Genomic DNA, 12,668 nt, shown 5'->3' on the forward strand with positions numbered 1-12,668 from the left:
ATTCCTGCATATTTCAATTGAGCTTGAAATTACTTTTTCACACTTGATATTTTGCTAGAGTCATCTTTGAAATACAGGGACTTTAGGTTTTCTCATGCAGACTTTGAAACGCATACTTTGATTAAGAAGGCTTTGGACGATGCCGATGCGGCGATGAAACAGAATGCAGTTGTCAAATTTTGATTTAAGCAGTAAAGACGCACTTCAATTGGCGGTTTTTGTTCAATTTTCAAACAAGTATGAGAATTATGAAAAATGGGATGTGATAGTTTGTTTTATACAAACCAGGAAAAATGCAGAGGCAGCAAGCAATTTGTATCACGAGAGGTATCCAGAGGCCAAAATTATATGAATCAAATAGGGATAAGGAGTTTGAAGAAATAGTCGTTTTAGGAGCTGTTCAAAATAATCCTAAAACATCAATGCGAAATGTGGAAATAACAACAGGCCTAGAACTAACGTTAGGAGAATTTTGAAAAAAAAAACACAAATTCAAATCATACAGGACCAAAAGAGTTCATCAACTCAGATCAGTTCATCAACTCAGTCCAGGAGCTTTTGAACGCCGCATGGCTTTTTGCTAGTGGTTCCTGGAAAGTTGTAACCAAGTGCGTGATTCTTCGTTAAGACAGACAGACGAAGCTAATGTTAGTAGTGCCGGCGTTTTCAACCGCTACATTTCCTATACTTGGGCACAACAAAATCCTCATTCTATTGTGGAGCAAAGAAGTCAAGAAAGATTTGAATTTAGTGTGTGGGCAGGTGTTTTCAGGAGTAGACTTAGAGGCACTCTCACATCTCAGAACTATTTAGACACTTTAAGGCAAAATGTTGAACTCCTTGTTGATGAATTGTCGATATGAAAAGGTCATTCACAATTTTTGCCGATGATACCACATTGTTATGGCATGAAAAAAATACTAACAACTTGAAACAAATGATATCATTAGATTTAGAAAAAGTCAAACAGTGGTGTGATTCTAATTTACTCTTCTTCAACGTAGACAAGACCAAAATTGTAAACTTTAAGTTTAGCTATGACAAATTGCTATTAGATGGTAGGAAGATAGAAGAAACGACTCGCACTAAATTTATTGTTCTGCATATTGACAATAAGTTAAAATTTGAATAACATATCACGTCTTTATGCACAACATTGGCTTCAGGATCATTTGCTGTCAGAATTGTCTCCAATTGAATTGATATATTCACTGCTAGATTGACTTACTTTGCCCTAGTAGAGTATCATCTAAGGTATGGCATTGCATTTTGGGGAATCTGTAGTGAGCAACTATTGAATCAGGTCTTCGTGTTACAAAAGAGATCTTTGCGGTTTTAATGTGGGGCAAACCATAGGGATAGCTGTAGACAACTTTTCGTTAAATACCGAATCCCCACTCTATTCAGTATCTTTATTCTCGACGTTGTTTGCCTGATTCATAAAAGATATAACACTGATTCTCCAGATACACATAGAATCCACAACAAAACAGTAGTAATAATATCCATCTGTCAATACCCAGATTGACTCTAACAAAACACTCTAACATGTACGAAGGAAAAAAAAATGTTCCACTATTTACCACAAGTAGTTAGGGATATAATAGAGCAGAGACGTTTCAGGGAGTCTGTCAAAAATATAGTGCTCATGAAAGCTCATGATGACAAATTGTAAATATTTTCAGTGTTCTGCCAAGATAAGCTTAGCAATACCTTGTATGTATTAATGATCATGTTTTCATCATCATTATAATTATACATATGTTCTTGTTTTATTTCACATTAATATGTGTACTCGTATGTGTAAATTAAACTGTGATACAATTGCATTTATAATGGACATGCAAGGTTTGTTTTTTTTTGACAAATATATGTCACATACTTTTTAAGTTACTGTTTTACTTATTGATATTTACATATATATATATATATATATATATATATATATATATAATTTTTTAGCTGCAAATTTTGGTAATAATTGGATAGCCAACCAAGGACCCAACCGTTGGCCGGCCAGGACACTGGACCTAACGCTTATGGACTTTCACCTCCGGGGAAGGTTGAAAAATCTTATCTTTAAATTGCCGACCAGTTCTAGATACGACTTGGAAGTGGCAGTGATGCAAAAATTTGCTTCAATCACTCCTATAGAACTAATTAATTCGACAAAAAACCTTCAGAAAAGGTATCGCCTGTATGTAGGAGAACCTGGAGAAGACATTTCGAACACCTTCTCTGAAAATGTATTTCATTGTTTTTTCTTTATCATTATTATTATTATTGTCAAAATTTCATTTATTAGTAGTAAATATAGTATAAATTGTTGTCAATTTTATTGAAACTATACGTTTTAATTATTGCTGTGAAAAGCTTTCTCAACATTTGATAGCTACTACTGAACAATTTCTTTCTGTTTTATCACCCCGTCGTTCAAAGCCTACTTAATCAAAGTGTGCGTTTCAAAGTCTATATGAAATAAATATAGTTTAGAAAACTAAAAAACACGCTTTTAAAGAACATCGAACTAAAAAGTTGAAAATATTTTTTTAAATAAGCTTAAAACGATAACGAACGAAAAATACTAGTATTATTGTGAAAAAAGCGACGGGCGCTTGATATACAAAAAATATGGCACAAAGCGCCCACGCTTTTTTCACAATAATACTAGTATTTTTCGTTCGTTATTGTTTTAAGCTTATTTTCAAAAAAAAAGTATTTACAACTTTTAAGTTCGATGTTCTTTTAAAGTGTGTTTTTTAGTCTTTTAAAACTATATTTATTTTATCTAAACTTTGGGATCAATCAGCCGTATACTGTTCAGAAAAATGACCATTGATATTTTCCGATTCCGGAGAGGGAGCCTGAAAATCAGGTACCAAGCCCAAGGCAGCAGGCGTGTTAATACAAAAAATACTTTTTTTCAAATGAAGAAATACATATAAAGTGTATGTATATCAAGGAGGTTACGTACATCGCCATCTGCCCGCGAATAGATCAAGCAATAATGTTGATATATGAAGGAGGTTACGTATATCGTCATCTGCCAGCAAATAGATCAAGCAATAATGTCGATAATTCTGTCAAATACAGATCCCGAGTTTTAGAGTTGCAAACAAACAATCATACATACATTCAAGTGAAGCTTATAAAAGCGTATTAAATTAAATAATTGAAAACCTAAACGCTAAGTATTTCAAATATTGACTCTAGCAAAACAAGTGTGCTACATTTTTGGAAAGGTAATTTTAAGCTCAGTTGAAATATGCAGGAATATAGAGGGTGTCTCATTGAGAAAATAGTTTTCTATCAATAACTATTGATATCTCTAGTATTTCAAAGATGAGTCTAGCAAAACATCAAGTGTGCTACATTTCTGAAAAGTTAATTTTAAGCTCTTATTGTGCGAAAACAGTACTTTTACTTTCAAGTGTAATAAGTTAATCCTAATGTAAATGCCAATGGTTGAATGCCAATGGGTTGAATGTTCACACCTTTGGTTTAGAAAATCAAATAAGATAGTTACACAAGTCGCTGTGGCAGGCAATGCATTGATATGTAATCAAGAAAAAAGTTTGCGAAACACGATAATGTTATTTATAGATTCTGAATTTGAAGACTGCTTTTGCTTCGATTCATAACGCTTGTTACACATTTACAACAATCCTAAATGTGAATTTTTTTGGTATGAAGCCTCTTTAGCTCAGTGGCAGAGCACTGGTCTTGTAAACCAGGGGTCGTGAGTTCAATCCTCACAGGAGGCAGTAAAGGCAATTTTTTTTTCAATCAAATATAAATATGGGTTTTGTCATCCAGCATACTGAAAACAGAAAGTCATATGGTTAGCTAAATTTTTTTGAACATTAATGAATGGAGTTATATTCGATGGACCAACTTTATACTATTGAATATCAAATACATGATGCGACATGTATTTCAATTATTTCGAAGTGTTCAGGTTATTATAGATACTTGCAAAATACTTCACAGTTAATTTTTATCTTCTAAATGAAATATCAGCAATAGTAACACTCCACATTAATACATAAGTGATTGAAATGAAGAAATAATAGTAATGTATAAGAAACGGGTGATTTTCATGGGTAGGCAAGCCCAGCAAACACGTTACATTGCTTGGAGGTTGTGGGAGCTCACATATTATACATATATTCCAAAATTATTGGCCGTATTCATTCAAAACTTAATTATTTTGAAACATCTCTTCATTCATAAATATAGAAAGAAACTGAAATTACATGTTTTGTACATATTCCAATAATGTGAATGTGATTCCTGTCGGCCAGTTTCCTCAGTTCTTCTCACCATTTTCAGAACAACCTCGATGTCACTTTTGAGATTAGTGCCTCAAGTGCAACTTGGCTGTCTGGGAAAATATTGATCCGCTTATTTCGTCGAGACTTCAAATTAAGGTTCCTTGCGCATGGCAAGATTGCATACCTTCAGCCTGGAAGACGAATGTGTACTGACCAAGTGGGCAACTGAAATGAAGACCCTTCCCCCCCACAATAAATTACAGCTTCCATCCCATGCTAGGTTTTCGAGCCGTGTGTATACCAGATGTTTCTGCCGAGCATGTTCTCAATATGACTGTTCATTCCCCACTGTTTGCGATTTCAGGCCTTATTGGCGAATATTGTGTTGAACATGTCATATGATTCGTGAACATGTTTGATGTTCGTTTCTTCTCACTTATTCTGAAATTTCTGTTTTGACCGAAGCAATGTAGCTTGGTGAATTTTACAGTTTCAATTGGTCCACCCTTGCTTCCCCCATTAATACTAAATATATAGGAGCAAGATTCCAGAGTGTATCCAATGCAGCTCTAGGAGTGGTTTTCATTGCTCCCGTTAGTCCCAAACATGCAAGTCTTTGCATACTGCTTAGTTTGTTGATATCAGTGGTTCATTCTATCTTTGGCCACCAGACCATAGATGAATATATTATCATGGATTCAATCACCATGGTGTGGAGCCACTACATCATGTTTGGTTTGAGCCCCTATGGCTTTTTGTGGGTGCGCCTTATTTTCAACTCTTCTCATTTGTTAGTTAAAGGTCAGCTTGTGACCTAGAATCATCCCCAGATATTTGATCATCCCCAGATATTTGATCACCCCCAACCGGACAGATCGGACCACATCGGAGTCGATATCATTGGGCCATTAAGTTATAATATTCAGGGCTTGACTAAGTCGTCTGCATAGAATAGTACTTTGTGTACATTATGATCCAGAAGTCATAGTAACTCACCCAAATAAGGTTCCATACTATTTGGGAAGAATTTGTCTCCCGAGGACAACCCTTTGCTTTCCGTGCCACTACTGTCCCTCCCATGATAGATGTGCATACCAATTTTCCTATAAGCATGTAATCATAGACCTGCAGCTTGTGTTGTCGATCCCTTTTCTCGTCGATGCATGGATGATTGTGTTCTAGAAACGCAGATATTATTAAATCGGCTAAAAACACTTTCTTGTTCGTGTAAGCATAACCTTTGTGAGGACCGCCGAAGCCCCCTTACAGTGTAGTAGGATGGCTTGCACGATTACCACTTTTATTGTAAGTCAGCGGAGTCGCTCTGGGACCCCCTTCTTTTGTTTATAGTTGTCGTCCATTTAGTTCCCACGAGTATGGGGAAAAATCTTGTCCACATCCGTGGAGCCCTCTGCAGGGATGTAAGGCTAAATACTCTGAGAGGTCGCTTGGTACATCAGAGGCTCCAGCATTCGTCGCATAACATCACGGCATTAAGCTCCCTTTTTAGTTGCCCCTCCCAAAAGGAAAAAATTACTTCCAGTGCCACAGGGGTGGTACCCTTCTTCGTTTGACTTTTCTCCCTAGACCCACCTGGCTTGAGAGGCTCAATCAGTGTTTGAGCTACCGCCGGAATGGCGTGAAAAATAATATACTTTTCTGGACGCACTTTCGCTGGTTACAAATAAAAAATTGATGTTCCGCTTTGAAGGTGTCGATTCAGATTTAAAATCTCGCAAAATGACCGACTCATAAAATTCAAAAAAAAAATGTTTTCTTGTAATATCCGAGCATGTTTTCCATGTTACAACAGAGTTTCCAGTGTTCTGAAAAACATACTATTTTAATATGTTATTTTTGTAATAATTTCATCTTCCAAAGCCCATATGTTTAATCCTGCTATTAATTTATTTTGCTTTTTGGATAGCAGGTTTGTGTTATAATGAGTATTACAAAATATTGATTAGTTATTAAACGAAAGTCATTTTTTTGTGGAGGAAAATCAGTTTATTTAAAGACTTTTTTGTGTATTTTCACCTTCCACAATCTGAAAATTATAATGGGGAACTTTAGACAGATGTAGAAAGGGCAAACTATTTAGTTCACTCTGATAAGTTACTACGTAAAATCAAAGTATTTTTCCCAAAGAATTTTTTTTGTATTTATCAGTATTCAATAATTTTGCCTATCAAAAAAATAGTTGAGAAATAATACAATACTTATATCTTAACATATTTTTCATATTATAGAAGGTGAAAATACCCAAAAAAGGTCGATAAAAAATATTGATTAGATATGTGACAAGTGTTTCTAGTCAATAATCGAATTAACAGTAAAAACTTCATAAAAACTACTATGCTGCTTGTTCTTCTATTTTAGATATGTACTGGCCATTCATAGAAAGCTGACTCTTACATTTACGTAAATAAATATTACAATGAATAAATGAAACGTTGTATGATTTATAATAAAATTTAGATTAAATTCTCAGACAATGACTAGATGTTGCCAGCTCCGTGATCCTCCCTTTTCAACGATAGAAAACTTCATAAAAATACTCAGCTCTGCTGTTGTCCAATAGATGTCACCTGTTAGTAAATCCGAAATATGAAAGCAAAATATATTTGCTTAATATTATCATATTACAATAATTCAATAATGAATTCAATTGTTATAAGGAACTCATATCAATTCATAATTGAAGAACAGTTTACTTCACCTTGGTCTCTTTCAATTTCATCTTCAGAATTTTTACATACCTATACGTTTTTAGAGTTCAGAATAAGAAAATCATAGCATGTTGTGTGTCACTGACAGTAAACACGTCAATTTCAAATTCGGGGTTCTTAGATACGTTGTTTTTGTTTTAAGAATAAAATTATAATAGTATGCTGAGGATCACGGACAATAAACACTGCGAGTGATTTTTAGCGTGCAAAGTCGCTACGTTAATATTTTTTTTAATGGAGAGCTATTCAAGTGATTTTGAATTTCCAAATACTCCACCTAATATTAAGAAGTAAGCCAGCATAGCGTCATTAACCTTACTACCACAAAATCTGAAGACAGGTATGAAGAACAATATGAGGACAACAAGACAAATAATTATTTAAATAATCCAAAGTTGATTGCATTTTCAAAACCCAAGAACAAGAGAAGAAATATATGAATTCTCAATGGAAGCCACCGAAATTAAATCTCATTCAAATATTTAAATGATGAAAAATGAGAATTATATACCATTTGTATTTGTAACTAACGCTACTGTAGTTTCGTCAAACGAATACAATAAACCGTTTATTGTATTCGTTTGAGAATGTTCTTGTAGGATGAAACTGCAGTAACGTCAGTTACAAACACAAGTGATATGAAACTATACTATACTCGTACTACACTGTATCCAAAGTACCATAAAAATTACAGAATACGAGTATCTTAGGCACAGTTCAAGAAGGACTACAACAAATCTGGTAGTAAACGCTGAAGAAAATACTTTCGTTCTACAACAAAACGGCGCAAATAAAAACAAATTTCTGTTCAAATTATGGGAAATACGGGAGTAAGTGCCTTTTTCTCCCTTGGATGTTTACTGCTCTCCACTTCGCGTTGGGCATCCTGCGAGAGATAAAGAAGGAATTTTCTTCCTGGTAATTGATATTTTGGATGCAATTCAGCAGTAGGGTATTCCGGGAGAGCGAAGTTCTAGGGACGTACCAATGCATAATGTCGGACTGGGCCGGCAAGACTTGGATGTCAGATCGCTTTCCAGGAGCCTTCACTTCGGCTAAAACTATGGTTGGGCCTGATAGATTTTACTATATTGCCTCTATTCTATTTTTACTGTTTTGAATAATATAAAATGATACTCCGAAGCAATCATCAAAATTACTACTTTTTATTATCTGTCATACAACTGACTTTTTACCAACCATACAATTTTACCAACTATACAATACAAAACTAAACTACAATCAGTAGATAACGACAGTATGATTCAGAAATTATTATTTCAGCTTTCTATTTTAACACCTTCTCTTAATAATTACTGAATCATTGGGTCAAATTAACAACATAAAAGTAATTCAACAAAAGGACAAATACATAAAGTTATTCCGGAATACCACACATCAATGTATTCCTGAATCTTTGAAATTTGTTTACATCCAAAGGTTTTGTGAATATATCAGCAGTTTGCATGTCAGTTGAACAATACAAAATACTTATTAAACCTTCTTTGATTTTCTCATTTATGAAATGGAACCTAACGTCTATGTGCTTAGAACGTTTATTGCACTGATTATTTTCAATTATTTTTATAGCACTTTGATTATCCACGTTCAATTTTATTCTCTCTTCAACATTTGTGAGTTCTTCAATTAAATGTTTCAAATATACCAGTTCCTTGACACACTCTGCAGCAGCAATGTATTCTGCTTCAGTACTGGATAGTGATACTATTGGCTGTTTTCTTGAACACCAAGAAATAGGGCCACCACAAAACATGATTACATAGCCTGAGGTGCTTTTTCGTGTTTCAGTGTCGCCCGCAAAGTCACTGTCACTGTAAGCAGTTATTTCATTTATTCCATATGTTTCGCAATATGCAATATCTAGATTTTTTGTTCCTTTCAGGTATCGGAGCACTCTCTTCATATTGGATATATCTTTATTTGTTGGATTTTCCATTCTTCTACTTCCATATCCCACAGCATATGAGATGTCAGGGCGAGTTTTGTTTGAAAGGTAAAGCAAACTTCCTATTAAGTTTCGGTAGGGAAAGTTTGTGTTAAATACACTTTCGTCTTTTGTATCAGTCGCTAGAGGTGTTTTAGCCGGTTTCGCATTTTCCATATCAAATGATTTCAAAACATTATTTACATAATTTTCTTGACTTATGATTATTGAATCTGCTTTCTTTTCAATTTCTAGACCAAGAAAGAATTTCGGATTATCTTCTGAAACAGTTTCGAATTTTTTGTCTAAGTTTTTCAAGAGATCATTCATTTCTTCTTCATTCTGTCCGAACAATATTCCATCGTCCACGTATATGGCAAGCATAAGTGAACCGGTATCATTTAAAAATATGCAGTTCTCACTTTTGAGAATGCGAAGCCCGTTTAGTTTCAAAAAATTGGTAAAAGTTTTATTCCACTCTAAGGGGGCCTGTTTTAGGCCATAAAGGGATTTTTTGAGTTTGCATACCTTGTTTTCTTCGGAATAGCTTTCTGGTATCTTCATATAGATCTCTTCAGACAATTCTCCATAGAGAAATGCAGTTTTTACATCAAATTTTTTGATAATATAGTTGTTGTGAGCTGCTAATGCAAATAAAATTCTCAAAGAGCTCATATTTACCACGGGACTGAATGTTTCTTTGTAATCCAGACCATATTTTTGCTCACAGCCTCGTACAACAAGTCTCGCTTTGTATCTTCCATTTTCTTTTACTTTGAAAACCCATTTACTGGACAAAATCTTCTTATCTTTCACTTCATCTTCATTCACGAACACCCATGTGTTGTTTTTCTTTTGTGATTCTTTTTCGTCTTCTATTGCTTTCAACCATTTGTCTTTTTCTTCACTATTTATTGCTTCTTCATAAGTTAAAAGTACATAATCATCGTATTTTTTTGGTGCTCTTACATCTCTTCCTCTGACAGTTGTTTGGCCTTCTCTGAATCTTAACATTTCATTGTTTTCATAAAATTCTTCTTCAGTCTTTGTTTCTTCTCTATTTTCTGGGTCCGATTCATTTTCTGATTCCAAATCGTTATTCTCATTTATTGGTATTTCTGGATCTGTCAGTTTCTTACATTCATCATCTACCCATTCTATATTTATTTTTGATACATCCTTTTTATCCAGTAAGTTGCTATCAATCTTGTCTTCAAAAATAACATCTCTATGTATAATTATTTTACCTTTTTCATTGTCCCACAAACGGTATCCTGTTGGGGAATATCCAATGAAAATATATTGTTTACTCCTTGCGTCCAGTTTCTTTAAATAACCAAGTACCTTTGCATGTGCTTTACACCCAAATAAGTGCAGATCTGACAAATTTGGTACTTTATTAGTCCATTTTTCAGCTGGTGTTACATTTATCGTTTCAGTTGGACATCTATTCAGCAGATAAACAGCAAATCTTACAGCTTCGCCCCAAAAACCTTTATCAAGGCCAGAGTCAAAGATTAACGCTCTCGCCTTTTCCATAATTGTTCTATTTAATCTCTCTGCTTTTCCATTCAGCTGAGGAGAGTGGGGTATTGTGGTGTCCATGATGATTCCCTTACATTTGTACCAATTTTTGAGGTCTGAGTCAAGATATTCACCTCCATTATCACTTCTTATTTTTGATACTTTAAGATTATGGTAAGCTTCTACTTCAAGTACATATTGTTTCAGATAATCTGAAACTTCACACTTATTTTTCAATAAGTAAACCATAGTGAAGTGGGTAAAGTCATCTAAGTAGGTTAAAATGTACCTTTTATTATCCCAAGTAACAGGATCAATAGGTCCACACAAATCCGTATGAATTATTTCAAGTGGTCTCATTGCTCTTGATCTGATTTTGTTGAATGGAAGTCGTGTTTGTTTTGCTTCCAAACATGTTTTACATGGTTTGCCTATTTTTTCACAGTCTGCTTTACTAATATTTATCCCTGTAGAAAGATCCAAAAGTTTTTTAATATTAATAATACTTAAATGACCCAATTTTTGGTGCCATAGTTCAGCATTTTCTTCTTTCTCAGTAAATAAACTTTCTGAATTATTGTCCAAATTCACTACGTAAAGTCCATTTTCTTTTTTCTGTCCTTCAAGAATTTTTTTGTTGTTTTTATTATGGTTACTTTTTCCTTTTCGAATATTACTTTTCCTTCCTTTTCAGTGATTGCGTTGACTGAAATAAGGTTTTTACCTAGTACTGGGATGTAAAGAACATCATTTAAAACACAGTCAGTTCCTTCAATGGAGCCAATACCAAAACTTTTCATATCTTCACCTTTTTTAGCAACTAATATTTTGGATGTAGTTTCTTCCAAATCATTGAATATTTTTATATCATTACACATGTGACTTGACGACCCTGAATCTACCACAAAATTTTTCAATGTTTCTTTTGTTTTTATTTCGCCTTCGGTCAAAAATGCAACTTTTCTGTCATCTTTCCTTTTTCTAAAAAAACAATCTTCTTCAACATGATTGGTTTTTTTACAGATGGAACAGTTCCTCCGTTGATTTTCAGTATTTTTCGTGCACGATTTTGCAAAGTGCCCAAAATTATTACATTTATAACATTTCACCTTTTCTGTGGTTCTTGTTCTGGAATTGTGTGATTTATATCCTCCTTTCTTTTCTTCATAGGTTTTGAACGCAACTGCCCCTTCTTCTTCGTTATTTTTACTTCTGGCTTCTTCAGCAATCAGTCTTGATGTTAGTTTTGTGAGTGTTCTATCTGAGCTCGGAGAAGAGTCCCAAGCAGTGTTGAAATATTTGTAACGTTCTGGTAGCGTTGATAAAATTTTAGACATTATCATTTCATCGTCAATGTTTTGTTTCAAATTCTTGAGTCGGTATGCCAAGTTTTCAATTTTGCTTATATGAAGTGAAATGTCTGAACCCTTTGTATAGGAGAAGTTGAAGAATTCTCGTAGAAGGGTGCATTTCTGATCTTCTGAGTCCTTTTCATAGATGTTGTGTAGTTTTTAATACATTTCATATGATGTTTTGCAGTTTAATATATGCATTAATATTTTTTTATCGACTGTTGTGATTATTACTCTTTGACCTTTGGCGTCCTTTTTCATCCAATCAGCTTTTTTTTCTGCATCGGTAATATTTTCTGCCAATAATTCTCCATTAACTATTTCCCAAATGCCTTGTGACTTGAAGATTACTGTAGTTTGAAATTTCCATAATTGAAATGATTCACCATCACTCAGTTTTTCAATCGATGACAACTCTTCCATTGTCGTGTTGTTGGCGGCCATTTTTCGATATTATAGTTCTTACTTTTTGTCGTTTTTTACGTTTTAGTTTTTCAGATCGCTTCCACTATTTACTTTTGGAGCATCTGGGCCCATAACCTGATAGATTTTACTATATTGCCTCTATTCTATTTTTACTGTTTTGAATAATATAAAATGATACTCCGAAGCAATCATCAAAATTACTACTTTTTATTATCTGTCATACAACTGACTTTTTACCAACCATACAATTTTACCAACTATACAATACAAAACTAAACTACAATCAGTAGATAACGACAGTATGATTCAGAAATTATTATTTCAGCTTTCTATTTTAACAGGGCCGAGTAGTAGTGTGAGAGGCCCGCCTTACAGACCTGGGATGAAGCCATCTTTCAGGGACTCGCTATCCATCCAC

General features: G+C 34.1%; 1 non-coding gene across 1 annotated transcript; it reads left to right on the forward strand.

Annotated features, from left to right (window-relative positions):
- Positions 1-3,692: 3,692 nt before the first annotated feature.
- On the forward strand, positions 3,693-3,764 carry TRNAT-UGU (transfer RNA threonine (anticodon UGU)). Its single transcript has one exon. It is a non-coding gene; the product is annotated as a tRNA-Thr (tRNA).
- Positions 3,765-12,668: the final 8,904 nt, after the last annotated feature.

The sequence above is a fragment of the Leptinotarsa decemlineata genome, unplaced genomic scaffold (assembly GCF_025532065.1).
Source record: "Leptinotarsa decemlineata unplaced genomic scaffold, Ldec_3_MD MMD2_tig00000218_RagTag_RagTag, whole genome shotgun sequence".
NCBI lineage: Eukaryota > Metazoa > Arthropoda > Insecta > Coleoptera > Chrysomelidae > Leptinotarsa > Leptinotarsa decemlineata.